This window comes from Poecile atricapillus, chromosome 12 (assembly GCF_030490865.1).
Source record: "Poecile atricapillus isolate bPoeAtr1 chromosome 12, bPoeAtr1.hap1, whole genome shotgun sequence".
Taxonomy (NCBI): Eukaryota; Metazoa; Chordata; class Aves; order Passeriformes; family Paridae; genus Poecile; species Poecile atricapillus.
This window is the reverse complement of record NC_081260.1, coordinates 1,664,948-1,677,430: the sequence shown is the minus strand read 5'-3', so window position 1 is coordinate 1,677,430 and position 12,483 is coordinate 1,664,948. Positions and strand designations below refer to the sequence as shown.

Sequence of the window (12,483 nt, the reverse complement as noted above, 5' to 3'; positions counted from 1 at the left end):
GTGTACGAGCACAGAAGGAAGAGAGACATTAATTAAGCCTCTCTCATCTGGGTTATATGGTGATTTTGAGGCTTGTCCTGTACAGGGCCAGGAGCTGGACTTCAGCAACCTTTGTGGGTCCCTTCCAACTCAGAAACACAAAGTTCTGACCCATCTCTACAGCAATGCAGCTCCACAGCCACCAGACCAAACCCAGCTGTTATTTATCCAGCTTAAAACGTGCTGTCCCCACACCTCCACAGGCAGAAATCCCAATTTAAGCCATGTCAGGCTGAACCCAAAAAGAGCAGATTAACAGCAGGCTCTGAAGACTGCTTGGCTGGACTCTGCAGAGGATCCTGTCCCAGACTGTTGCTCCTTTAGAAATGCTCCTGCACGCTCAGGAAATCTCCCAGACACCCCTAACCCAGCTCCCTCCTGGGGGAAAGCCATGCCTTTAACACCAAAATCAGATTTCCCACTGAATTTGTGCCAATCAGGTGCCTAAACTAAACTCAAATTAGGGGTCCCAGTATTCATTCTTGCCATGTGTTATCCTCATACAGCAGAGGGGATAGAAAGAACCAGGGAAGGTCCTCCAACACCACCTAAATCCACATTTCCTTCCTGCTTCCAGCCAAAGCTGCACCTCCTTTTGTGAGTTTGTGGGAGGATGGGCAATGCTTTGGATTTTCTGAGCAGTGCCTCAAGGAGCATCCAGCAATCAACCCATGTGCCATGGAGTTTACAGCATCCTACAGTAAAGCTCTTCCCCAAAAAAAAAAAAATAATTCTTCTTTTTCAACTGTCTTAATTAACACACTCACTCTGTAGCTGTAAATAAAGGTGAGACTTTCCAGGAATCAAAGTAAGGTGCTCAGAAAGATTGCAGAGTAATTATCACACACGATGTTCCAGCCTGAAATTGCAGGAATAGACTCCCTGCACTCCCCACAGACCTTTTTTGTGACATTGCCCTCGTCCTTTATGGGTGCAAAACCCACTGATCACAGAGGAGCATGAAGGAGCACAAACATGTAACTTCCATAAAAGCTGCTGCTTCCTCCTGGGCTCTGGAAAAGGGCAAAGCCTTCAGAGGAAAGAGGCAAGAACTCCATTAAGGAGCAATTATGGAATAATCTGTGTCTTGGAGAAAACTGCTTCTAGCTGTGTCAAACATGGGCTGGGTTACATCATTTATTTACTTCCATTTTATACAAATATTTCTACCTAATGCAACTCATTATCTTTACAAAAGTTTATTTAAATATTTGGCTTTAATTATTATGGTGAGAAGTCACAGGGACCAATTATAGACCAGAGAGAGGCCACAGAGGATTTTCCTGTCCTTGGAGAATTACAGGGATGCTGCTGCATCCCAGGGTGAGAAAACATCAACCCCTGAAGGGTCAGAAGCGAAGATCCCTTCTGCAGGATCCCTGTCTGCAAGCACCAACTCATTTACACCATTCCCAGCATCAGACCTGGCCAAAGGTCCCTGTGGACAGCCCAGCTGAGGAGTCCAGCTCCCTCCTCCTCTCCCTCCTGGCAGAATCCTCATGGCTCAAACATTTGCATTTGCAGGGGGTTTTTGTGGCCCTCGTTTCTCCCTGCACCCCTGAGGTGCTGGGACAGCCCTGCCACCCTGTGCAGAGGGGCAGCACCTCACCCCAGTCACTAACTGCCTTTTTTCCTGTTTTTCCTTCCTCCAGCAGCTCTCTCTTAGGAACAGGAGTGCAGCCTGTTCAATCCCAATTGTTCCCCCGGTGCCCTCCCAGCTCTGTTTGCCACCAGGAAACCCGGAATTATTCCTTTATCGTAACTCACCACAGCTGATCCAGCACTGCCTGGCACAGCCCCACGCCACAGCCCCACAAACCTTCCACAGGAAGCTGTTCCTGCCCAGCCAGGCCTTGGAACAAGATGTTCTTTAAGGTCCCTTCCAACCCAAACCATTCTAGGATTCTGTATTTCTGGTGAATCTGCTTTATATTGAAGTTTGTTCACTCAAAACAAATGGAAAACCAAGCAGAAGGGGGTTTAATATCCACCATCATTCCCATTGGAATATTTAAGGTCTGGCCTTAAAAATTTGCCTTTGCAAGGATGGAAAGAAAACGGTGTGACAAGAGGAACCATCAGCTGAAGGCACCAGGGCTGAGACCTGGGATGGTCCCACAGCTGCAGTCCAGACCCAAACACAGCCTCACATTGTCCCAGCTTTCCTTTTAACACAAGCCTTGTCTTCAAGGGCTTTGCCCTTCATTAACCACTTCCACGAGCAACTGAAGAGATAATTCATAGGAAATATCACCCAAAATGAACCACATCCATCTGGCTGTGGAGAGACCCTACACAGACTATACTCAGGCATTCCTTAAATCATTTAACTAAAACTAACTCTGAAATTTAACAGAAGGACTGAGGAAAAGTTACCCTGGAAACTGCTGCTCAAACTCCCAGCTCAGAGGAGCAGAGCCCCTGGGAGAAACCAGGTCCCTGCAAAAGGTTCTTACCACTTCTCTAAAACTGGAGCAGCAACAACAGGAAGAAATTGTTTTGGCAGGACTTGACACCACATAAAGTCAACTCATCAGCCAGTGGTGTGTGCAATCTCCCTGGAAAACACAGGGAGAGCGAGCACAGGGTGCAGAGAGCATCCCCCAGGCTCAGGTGGGCTCCCAGGCCACACTCAGCATTCCCACACCATGGAGCTACCCTCACCTTGTGGGCATCACCCCCACCATGGAGCCACCCTCACCTTGTGGGCATCACCCCCACCATGGAGCCACCCTCACCCTGCTGCCATCACCCTCACCATGGAGCCACCCTTACCCTGTGGGCATCACCCCCACCATGGAGCTACCCTCACCCTGTGGGCATCACCCTCACCATAGAGCCACCCTCACCCTGCTGCCATCACCCACACCATGGAGCCACCCTTACCCTGCTGCCATCACCCCCACCATGGAGCCACCCTCACCTTGTGGGCATCACCCCCACCATGGAGCCACCCTCACCCTGCTGCCATCACCCACACCATGGAGCCACCCTTACCCTGCTGCCATCACCCACAGCACAGAGTGCTCTGAAAATGCCAAGACCACCACCCTGAGCCCTGCTGCTTCTCCCAGCTCTCCCCGTTATCCGTGAGCGGCTGTTCCCAGTATGCCTGCAGAGGAACACGGGGTGTGCTGCTCTCCTGCTCTCCCAGCTCCAGTACACAGTGTGGAAACCCAGTTTATCCAGTTTAGGACATGCTCTGCACCCAGGAGTGTTGCCCAGCTCTGTACAGTGCAAGGGAGGGATGTGAAGATGCTAACAGACTCTGGGGGTGCCTGATGGGAAGCAAACCCAGCACCTTGCACTGCTCAAACAGCTGCTGAATTCTCATCCTCCTGCTCCTCCCGAGCTCAGGCAGGACCCTGGTGCCACCCCTGCCACAGGAGGCCAAGGGTGCCGTGGTGTGTGACCTCCCTCTGCAGGGACAGCCCTCACAGCCCTGCTGTTGTTCCCTCGCACAATAGCCACTCCTCACAGCCACGAGAGGCACGGGGCAGCTTTCAACTAATTAATGGCTCTCTCAAACAAGCCCTGAGTGTGCGGGAGGCCCCTGGCAGACAATGGCAGTGCAGTGGCAGCAGCCGGTGCCCCGTGCCAGCAGGAGAGCAGCAGCAGATGAGCTGCAGCCCCTGCCAGGCTGGCTCGTTCAGCTGAGGGACACAGGCCAGCTGCTGCCAGGCTCCCCATCCCTCTGCCAGGCACGTGGCAGCACGGGCACAGCTTGGGTCCCTTCCCAAGGGCTCAGCCACCCTGCCCCACAAACCCAGCACAGCCTCACCCTGCACACGCGGTCCAGGGGCAGCAAAAGATCAGAGAAAAGCCCCGGGAAGTTCCCAGCTGAATTCTGCAGGAATGTCACACGTGCAGCTTCGCTCTTCACACCTGCCCTGCTTTGGTGCTTCCCCTCCTTTGGGATGGCAGCCAAAAGGGAATGAAAAACCCGAGGAGGGTGCTCGGCCATCCCCGCAGAGACTGGACAGCAGAGCTTTGGGATGCTCCTGTTGGCAGCCACAACATCCCAGGCAGCCTGGAAGGAACTGGGGCTCACACAGGTGAGTGAGGAGCAGCTTTTGCAAGCCGCAGAGCCCAGCCTGGGAAAGGCAGCTATCACTGCCAACCATCTGAGCCACAAAGATCAGTGAAGGGAGAGAGGCAAAGCGAAAGCAAACACAGGCACAGCAGCTCCGATAGGAAACTGAGGCACGGCCAGGTGAACCTTGGGAACAGAGCTGCCACGTGCTCTGCCTGCCTACAAACACCCTGAGATCCAGGCCACGCGTGCTGGTGTCCCACAGGCAGCGCTTGGTGGGTTCTGCACCCCCCAAAGCCTGACTTTACATCCCTCAGGGTGTACCTGGCTACACACGGTGCCCACCATAGGAGAGGGCTGAGCAGCAAAACGCTGCAACAAAAGGCTGTGCCCTGCTTCATTCTCACTCCAAGCTCTCCTTAACCCCGAGGTTCCCATGAAAAACCAGAGGGGCGGGTTTGGGCAGAAACTCGGGGATCTGGGCCGAGTGTGAGCTCTGTACAAAAGCAGCTCGGGGCTTTGTGCTCCTCCTGCAGCCCTGGCTACCCCACCACATCCTCTCAGCACAGCCAGACACTGGAGGATGTGAGCAAGCCCGAATCCTGCCCTTGCCCCAAACAATAGGCTCCGCAATAATGGTGCAACCAGAATTTCCTGTGCTGAATTTCCAGCTCCCGGGAGAAAACACCCTGGGAAAGCTCAGCCACGGGAACACAGAGTCAGGGCAGCTCCTCCAGCCTCCTGCCCGTGCTGGGATGTTCCTTTGGCAACAGGGAAAGCACCACAACCGAGCCCAGGCTGGGAAGAAGGGAAAGAACCACACCAGCAGCTTGGAACAGAAGCCATCCAGGCCGGGAATGGCTGTGGATAATCCATCAGCAACATCTGGACCTGGCTTTTCTCTCACGGAGAAGGCAGCACGGAGCAGGCTGGGGCTTGGGAGGCTCCTGGGAATGTCTCCATCTCTCCTGGAAAGGTGGCACCAGGTGCAGCAAGGACAGAGCTGCTGCTGATGGCACCAGAAGCAGCAGCTGCAGCCAAAATGCTCCAGTGCTGGAGCTTCTACCTGGAATGAGGGATCAGCACGGCCCCAAACACTGAGAAAATCCCAAACACTGAGAAAAGGCAAGGACAAGCTCCTGCAGCAAAGCAGGAATGGTGGATGATCCCAGGCTGGAGCAGGGGAAGAGTGCAAGGAGTGCCCTGAGAAAGAAGGAGGGGCAGAGCCAAGGAGAGATGAGCTGGCCACTCTCCATCTCCCTGCACCACCGAGGAGGAGAAAGGGAAGAAACTGGGAGAGAAATCAAGCTTGGGAAGAATAGAGGAGCGGCAGGAAGGTGTTTTTAAGATTTGCTTTTATTTCTGCACACTTTCCCCATCACTCTGGATGCACAGAGACATCAGCATTCACTGCAGAAGGAAAAAGCTCAAGGAATGGTTGATGGCACCTGAGCCTGGCTTAGCAGCGATCCTGAACAATCAGGATGCTCCAGCAGCTTCATGAGACCTCCTGGAAGGAACACAACTGGCCAAATTCAGTCCCTTCCTGCTGGATTTAGCACCCAAACTGTAACCCAGCAGCTGGGACATCAAAGAGGGAACCAGGGAAACACAAACAAGGTTTTCACTCAGTTCCTTCCACAAGCTCCCCTATTTTGTCTCTGCCTCAAAGAGGGGATGAGGTTCTCACCCACACAGCAGCTCCCACCAGCCCAGGCTGTGGGCACCAGGGCAGGGCTGACCCCAAACAGCCTCTTAAAATCCCCCCTCACTGCAGCAGGGAAATGCTGAAGGGCAGAGAAAGCCAAGCCTCAATCCCAGGGTTAAGGAGGGCTCTGGGATTGGGATGGGGACAGAAGAGGCGAGGCTGGAAAGCACAAACAGCCCAGGACCCCAAACCCAACACATCCCACACAAAAAAACAACCCCAGAGCCCCAGCTGAGCTCCTGGAGTGCCACAGCAAAGGACTGGTTTTACTGGGCAGGACTGGGTCAGCACAATCCAACAGAGGGAACACCGAGCTGTGGGCTCCACACCCGCGTTCCAGAGAGGAAAAGCAGAGAAACCTCAAACAAGAACACCAGAGCTCAACCTACAGCAACAAACAACCACTGGGAGAAAACTGGAAAAGGCATTTTTAAAGAGTTTCCTCAGGGAAAAATATTTTAAAAAAAAATAAAAATCCAAGGCTACTCCACAGTTTCTTGTTTTAACGACTACTTGGAGCCAGCAGGGAGCAGTGGGACCGAGAATTGAGCTCCTTGCACTCAGCCCTAAATGACTCAAAATTCATTTGTTAGTGTTTATTTGCAGGAGAATTTCCCCCAAAACTCCAAGGTTCCCAGAGATGCATCACTGGTGAATTCTCCAGCCGAGCTCACCCTGCCACCAAAATCCTTTGTGATGTTTGCAAAATGCCCCCTCTTCTGGCAAATTCCAACTCGGGTTTTCAGGTTGGACCGTGCAGATGAAGAAAATTCCAATAAATCTGTCATTTCACGGAAAATTAATACTGTGTCCTAATGTCAGCACCAAGCCAGAAATAACCTCCTTCCCACAGCTATTGCATGCTGGATGCAAGAAAGCCAAATACAACCAATTTTTCATAAAAAACACCCCACAAAAACCAAAGTTGGTGATGTTTATGCCCCAGAACAAGGCTGGCAGGGGGCCACGGGGTAGGAACTTGGCCTTGAGCTGCTCCCACCCATCCTGAGGCAGAGGAATTTTATTTCATTTTATTGTTATCAGTTTTATTAACAGATTTATTGAATCAGTTGATATCAGTGCAAAAATGGGAATCACAAATAATGGCAGGAATAACTGCTCCAAGTGTCACTGTAGTAGTGAACTGTGGGGTTTTCAGTTCCTGGACTCAGATCTTTGGGATCCCCCAGACTATTTCTGAGGCTCAGGAAGGTAAATTGAAAAGCAAAGCCATCCTCAAACTTCACCTGGAAGTGAAGTCCACAAGCTGGAGAGGACAAAACCCCACTGAACAGGATGGCTGAGAGCAATTAACACTCAGGAGAAGGAGCAGTAACAGTGGGCAGGAGCTTCTGGTGCCTGGGAACCAGGGTGGGAAGAAATAACATTTAAAACAGGTGTGGGATGGACCAGAAATGGAGCAAAGGACCAGAAATTAACTTGTTGCACCTGTGGCTTTTAGTTCAACCGCAGTTTCCAGATTCATCGTTCCAAAGCAGACCTGCAGCACTTCCAGCTGAGTTCATCAGGAGGCTCCCCCAAGGAGGGGACGCATTTTCGCTCTCCTGGGGATGATGCACCTGCCTCTTCCTCCTCCCCACCAGCGCCTTCTTCCCTTGGACCATCCCTTCCCACCTGTGCCAGCGCTGGCACCACCCCGAGCTCCTGGAGTCCCACCTGGAGCTCTGGGTCAGCTCCTTGTGCAGGAGAGCAAGGCAGAGAGGTCATTGTCACCTCCCTGGAGGACAGAGCCCTCCCTGAGGCCACCTCGGTGTCACACAGGGGGACTCAGGGTGGCTCTGAGTCTGTAACTCCGCTGGACACCACGGATGAGGGGCAGCAGCGTCCCCTCCCCTTGCAATGAAATCAAATTAAATCAATGAAATCAAATTAATTCCAGGAAAACGAGGTGTGGCACAGCAGAAATTCAGCACTCCCGGCCGTCCTGCCAGCACTGGAGCACCCAAAGCCTCAGTGCAGGAGCTCCAGCAGAGCATCCACCTGCTCCTCACTGTAACAAACCTAAACCTGGCAATATCACTCCCCCCAAAGCCCATCAGAGGGGAGGGAGCGGTATTCCATTAATTCCACATTCCATAAATACTGGATTTAAAGAGTGGCAGAAGGTTTGGATGCAGCAGAGCAGGGTTTAATAACCTCCCATCACCCAGGGGCAGGGGTGACCCGGGCACAGCCCCCCGGGACACGGAGCTGCTGCCGGGATCCGGCGGCACTCGGGGGAAGGAGCCGTGCCTTGTTTTATAACAAATTCAAGGGAGGAGCAGCCAGGCGATATCAGCCATTAATCCCCGCGTTTTGAAATCGCTCATGAATGTTTGAAGGTGTAAAACGCACCAAGGTGGAGGTGGGAACGGGAACTCTCCAGCCAGGCTCTGTAAACACCCGAGTGAGACCTTCTCTCCAGCAGCTTCCCCAAGACCACTAAAACCAGTAAGAAGTGAGCGCTCCCAAGCACAGAAACCCCAGCAGAGTGTACAGAAATGTTCCCCTGGACTCAAACGCGCCTTGAATCAGCCTGGGCGAGCAATGCAGCGGTTTTTTGGGAGCTCACACGGCTGAGCTAACCTAAACCAGCCTCAAAGCACTCAATTTTCTGGTGGAAAATAAACCCAGAGCCGGGCCCGAGGCAGGAACTGCCCCGCTCGGCTTCGAGCTGGTGCTTCCTCAGCAACTCCAACACAGCCAAAACACCCCAACAAAGAAAAGATCCCCACGTGATGTTATAGGGGGAAAAAAGGGAGGTTTTGCGAAACTAATCCGAATTTGGCGGCTTTGTGGGCGTTCAGGGGGACAGGAGGGTTTATCCTGCAAGGTACCTGCGCGGGGGTGACGCGGGTTTATGGGGTCGGAGCACAAAGAGAAGCGCTGCGGTGTTTGGGTCTCATTAAAGCGGCGGCTCCGGGGGCAGCCCCAGCCGGGCCGGGGGTCCCGGTGCCACCCCCGGTGCCACCCCCGGTGCCATCCCCGCTCTTACCTCGCTCACCGCATGGCCTCGGCTCCGAACACTCACGCGGTCCCGGCAAAAATCAGCGCTGGCGTCAGAAAGTTGAAATGTTTTTTTTTAAAAAAAAAAAACAACAAAAAAAAAAAACCAGAAATAAAAAAACCTCCGAAATCTTAAAATTTAAAAAAAAAAAAAAAAGTTCTAAAACACCGAAAAGGAGAATTAAAAAAGTTATTAAAAGGTGCGAGCGACTCAAGTCGATGAAGCAAAAAAAAAAAGAAATAAATAAATAAAAGCAGGCGGCGGACGGAGGGGGTGCCCCGCTCCCGCCGCCCTCCCGGGCGCTCCCCGCCGGCCCCGGCCCGGGAGCCCCGGCAGGGCCGGCGGAGCCCTCAGGGGGCGGCGGCGCGGCCCCCCCCGAGCCGGGCTCGGGCCGTCCCCGGGGCCCGCCCGCGGGCAGCGGGGTTCGGGGGGACAGCGGGGTTCGGGGGGACAGCGGGGTTCGGGGGGACAGCGGGGTTCGGGGGGACAGCGGGGTTCGGGGGGCGGCCGCCGGGGCCCGGCCAGGGCCGCGCTGCCCCGCGCATCCCCCGCAGCCCCGGCCCGTCGGGGCCCGCCCGGCGCCGCCGCCGCTGCTCCGCGAACACGGCACCGACGGCAGCGAGGCACAGCGGCCGCTCCGAGCGCTGCGAGCCGCGGGGATCGCTGAGGGATCGCTGTGGGAGCTCTGTGGGATCGCTGAGGGATCTCTGTAGGATCGCTGTGGGAGCTCTGTAGGATCGCTGTGGGATCGCTGTGGGAGCTCTGTAGGATCGCTGAGGGATCTCTGTAGGATCGCTGTGAGGGATCGCTGTGAGGGATCGCTGTGAGGGATCGCTGTGAGGGATCGCTGTGAGGGATCGCTGTAGGATCGCTGTGAGGGATCGCCGTGCGCCCGCCCGTCGGGCCCGGCCTCCCCCGCCCGCCCGCCCGGCGCCGCCCCGGCCCGGCCCGGCCGCGCTGTCCCGCCGGAGCCGCTCGGGGCTCGGCGATGCCCGCACGCAGCGCTCGGGGGTCGCTGTCCCCGCTGTGTCCCCGCCGTGTCCCCGCCGTGTCCCCGCCCCGCTCCGGCCACAAGAACAATCGGAGGAAGCGCGGCCCGGGCCGTCCCTCGCTCCCCCGAGCCGCAGGAGGGGCTCTCGGGGGCTCTGGCCCCCAAAGGTGCCCGGCTCTCCAGCCCCCGGAGCTGGCACCAGATCGTCACCGAGCTCCCTTCCGCAGGGACAAGAAGACACCTTGCCTCGGGCACACCCCCAGCAGCGGCTCTTCCATCGCCACTGAGCAGCCCACACGGCAGGAATTAACTTCACCTCGATTTTATCCCCGTTTCTAATTCCCGAATGCAGTCGCTATCACAGGCTGTTATCATTTTTCCAGGTTCTCTTGTTCCCTGTCTCTGGGAGGAAGACTCCCCTTTTTTCCCCTGCTGGGAGAGGGATTTTTACACAGCCACGAACCCACCTGGGCAAACCCAGCTCGTTTGGGTCTGGGCAGGTGCTTCAAGTCACTCCTGCAAAGCAGAAACACCGGGACAAACGGCCCTGAGCGCTCCCAGCCCGCTCCCCACTAAACCACGGAGTCAGGAAGGCTGGAAAAGCCCTCCCAGACCATCCACTGCAACCATTCCCCAGCACTGCCAAGGCCACCGCTGCCCCACGTCCCCAAGTGTCACATCCACACGTTTTTTGAACACTTAAAGCTTCAATTGGCAAAGCAGAGTTTTCCCACCCTGAGCACGCATCCCCCTCTCCATAAATCCCTGCAAATCCAAGCCTGCTCTCCATCCATATTCCCACACGGATAGATAGGAGATCACACAAATAAAATAATTGCTTTGAAGAAAAAAAAACATTAAAAATATTACAGAGAAATGAAATAATTATTTGGACAAGGCTTAGTGGATTTAATTGCTGCTTTTCCATCGGGTGTAATTGGTGTTTTAAGTTGTGTTAACAGTGTTTCCCGTGGAGAGGCAGGTGTGTGCCACAGAACGAGGCTGTTATTAATAGGATAACCACAATTAAGTGTAATTGGGACCATCATATCAATCACTTCTTGGAGCAGCACAGAGTTTTCCACCTGCTTTTCCCATGGTTTCAATGATACATCAAACACAAAGAAAAGACTTGAAATTCACCAGGGGCAGCCAGAAACTCCTTAACTTTCTGTACCGTTGGCCCATTGATGGGGAATTAATCTGAGAGGCAAAATTCCATCCCAGTTCCTCCCAGGACCCAACATCTGCCGGAGCAGCCTGGTGGGGAGGGCAGTTTGAGGCTGAGGTTCCTCCTGAGGAAAGCTCAGCCCTGCTGGTGCCACACTGGGGTCACATCCAGCCCCCTCCCCATCCCAGAAACACCCGGCAGCACTGGGAGCACCCACAGAGCTGCTGTCCTGGGGACCAGGAACCTGGCAAATGGGGGCTCTGCTCCAGATAGTTAATATATAAAAATATAATTATATATTTATATAATATATATATATATATACACAGTTTAATATTCCCACTTGGAACATTAAGCTGTGTCATCTCTTTGGGGGAAGCAGCTAAAAGCTCCCTTTTCCAGGAGAATCTGAGGGGGTCACACAGCTGTGTAAGTTGGGCTTGGAGAAAACCTTCGGATACATTTTAAAGAAAAAGAAAATAAAGAAAAATCACAATAAGCACAAAATCCAGGGGTAGCAACACTGATGTACCCAAAGGGATGAGGGTAACAGCTCACAAAGCCTTTTTTGCCCCTAAACCCCAGCTTTGATGATGTATCAACCCTGAAATTTTCATCACAATCCACCAGAGAGGGTCACAGCCCTTGGGGTGGCCCCCCAGCCACCATCCCTTCCTCTCCTCTCCTCTCCTCTCCCCCAGGAGATGCTTTGCTTCCAGCACCATCCAAGGACATAACCCACCCCCAGGGCCATCCAAACAGGCTCCTGAAATATCTCTGAAGTGTGAAAAACACGAGTGATAAGGAATTAGCAGCCTCTTGGAAACCCAAACAACACTTCTGTGGTGATGGAGGAGTCAGAAAATGAGATTAAATGTGATTAAGGGATGCCCACCCTTCCCTGGGGTGTCCGTGAGGAGCTCAGCCCCACAGAGCTGCAGCTGCCTTGCCCAGGAGAGCTGGGGTTTCTGCAGGGGTTCAGATTTACAGCTGGGTCAGGTCAGGAATGGGTTACAAAACAGCCAGGTAGATAAAAATGGGTAATAAACTTCTCCTGGTAGGTGCCAGGGTGGCAGGGGAGGGACCCACGGTGTCACCCCATCCCACAACCTGCAGGCCCTGCCACTCTCAGCCCTCTCCTTATGTGATGTGTGCACTGAAATCCATGAAAACACAAGGTCACGGACTCCTTAATCCTCGTTTTTCACTTCAGACTCCATGACCAGGTGCTACAGGCTCCTTTCCCTGCCCAGAAGGGTTCAGCACTTCCAGGCTCTCCATTTATTCCTTAACTTTTACCTTTAATTAGGTCCCAGCAGTTTTTTGTCTCCTTTCATTTTCTATTACATTTCCTTCAAATAGTTCCAGCTGAAACTGGGCCCAGCACCCTCCCACCACAGCTGGGCATCAAACCAGCTCTCCCAGGTGGGCACAGCTGAGTTTTACCTGGCTGGCAGCTGGTGCCATGCTCTGATCCTGGCAGGGAATGCCAGGAACTCCCTCCAGCCCCCACCACGCCACAGGTGGGGAGAGA

At 53.9% G+C, this 12,483-nt stretch overlaps 1 protein-coding gene across 1 annotated transcript in view; it reads right to left on the bottom strand.

Annotated features, from left to right (window-relative positions):
• The window catches only part of ARHGEF9 (Cdc42 guanine nucleotide exchange factor 9), a 192,611-nt gene extending 183,601 nt beyond the window's left edge, over positions 1 to 9,010 (bottom strand). The window contains exon 1 of the mRNA XM_058847469.1: positions 8,776 to 9,010. The gene's annotated coding sequence lies outside the window, so the exon portion shown is untranslated. The remainder of the gene's footprint in view (positions 1 to 8,775) is intronic.
• Between the last annotated feature and the right edge of the window lie 3,473 nt (positions 9,011 to 12,483).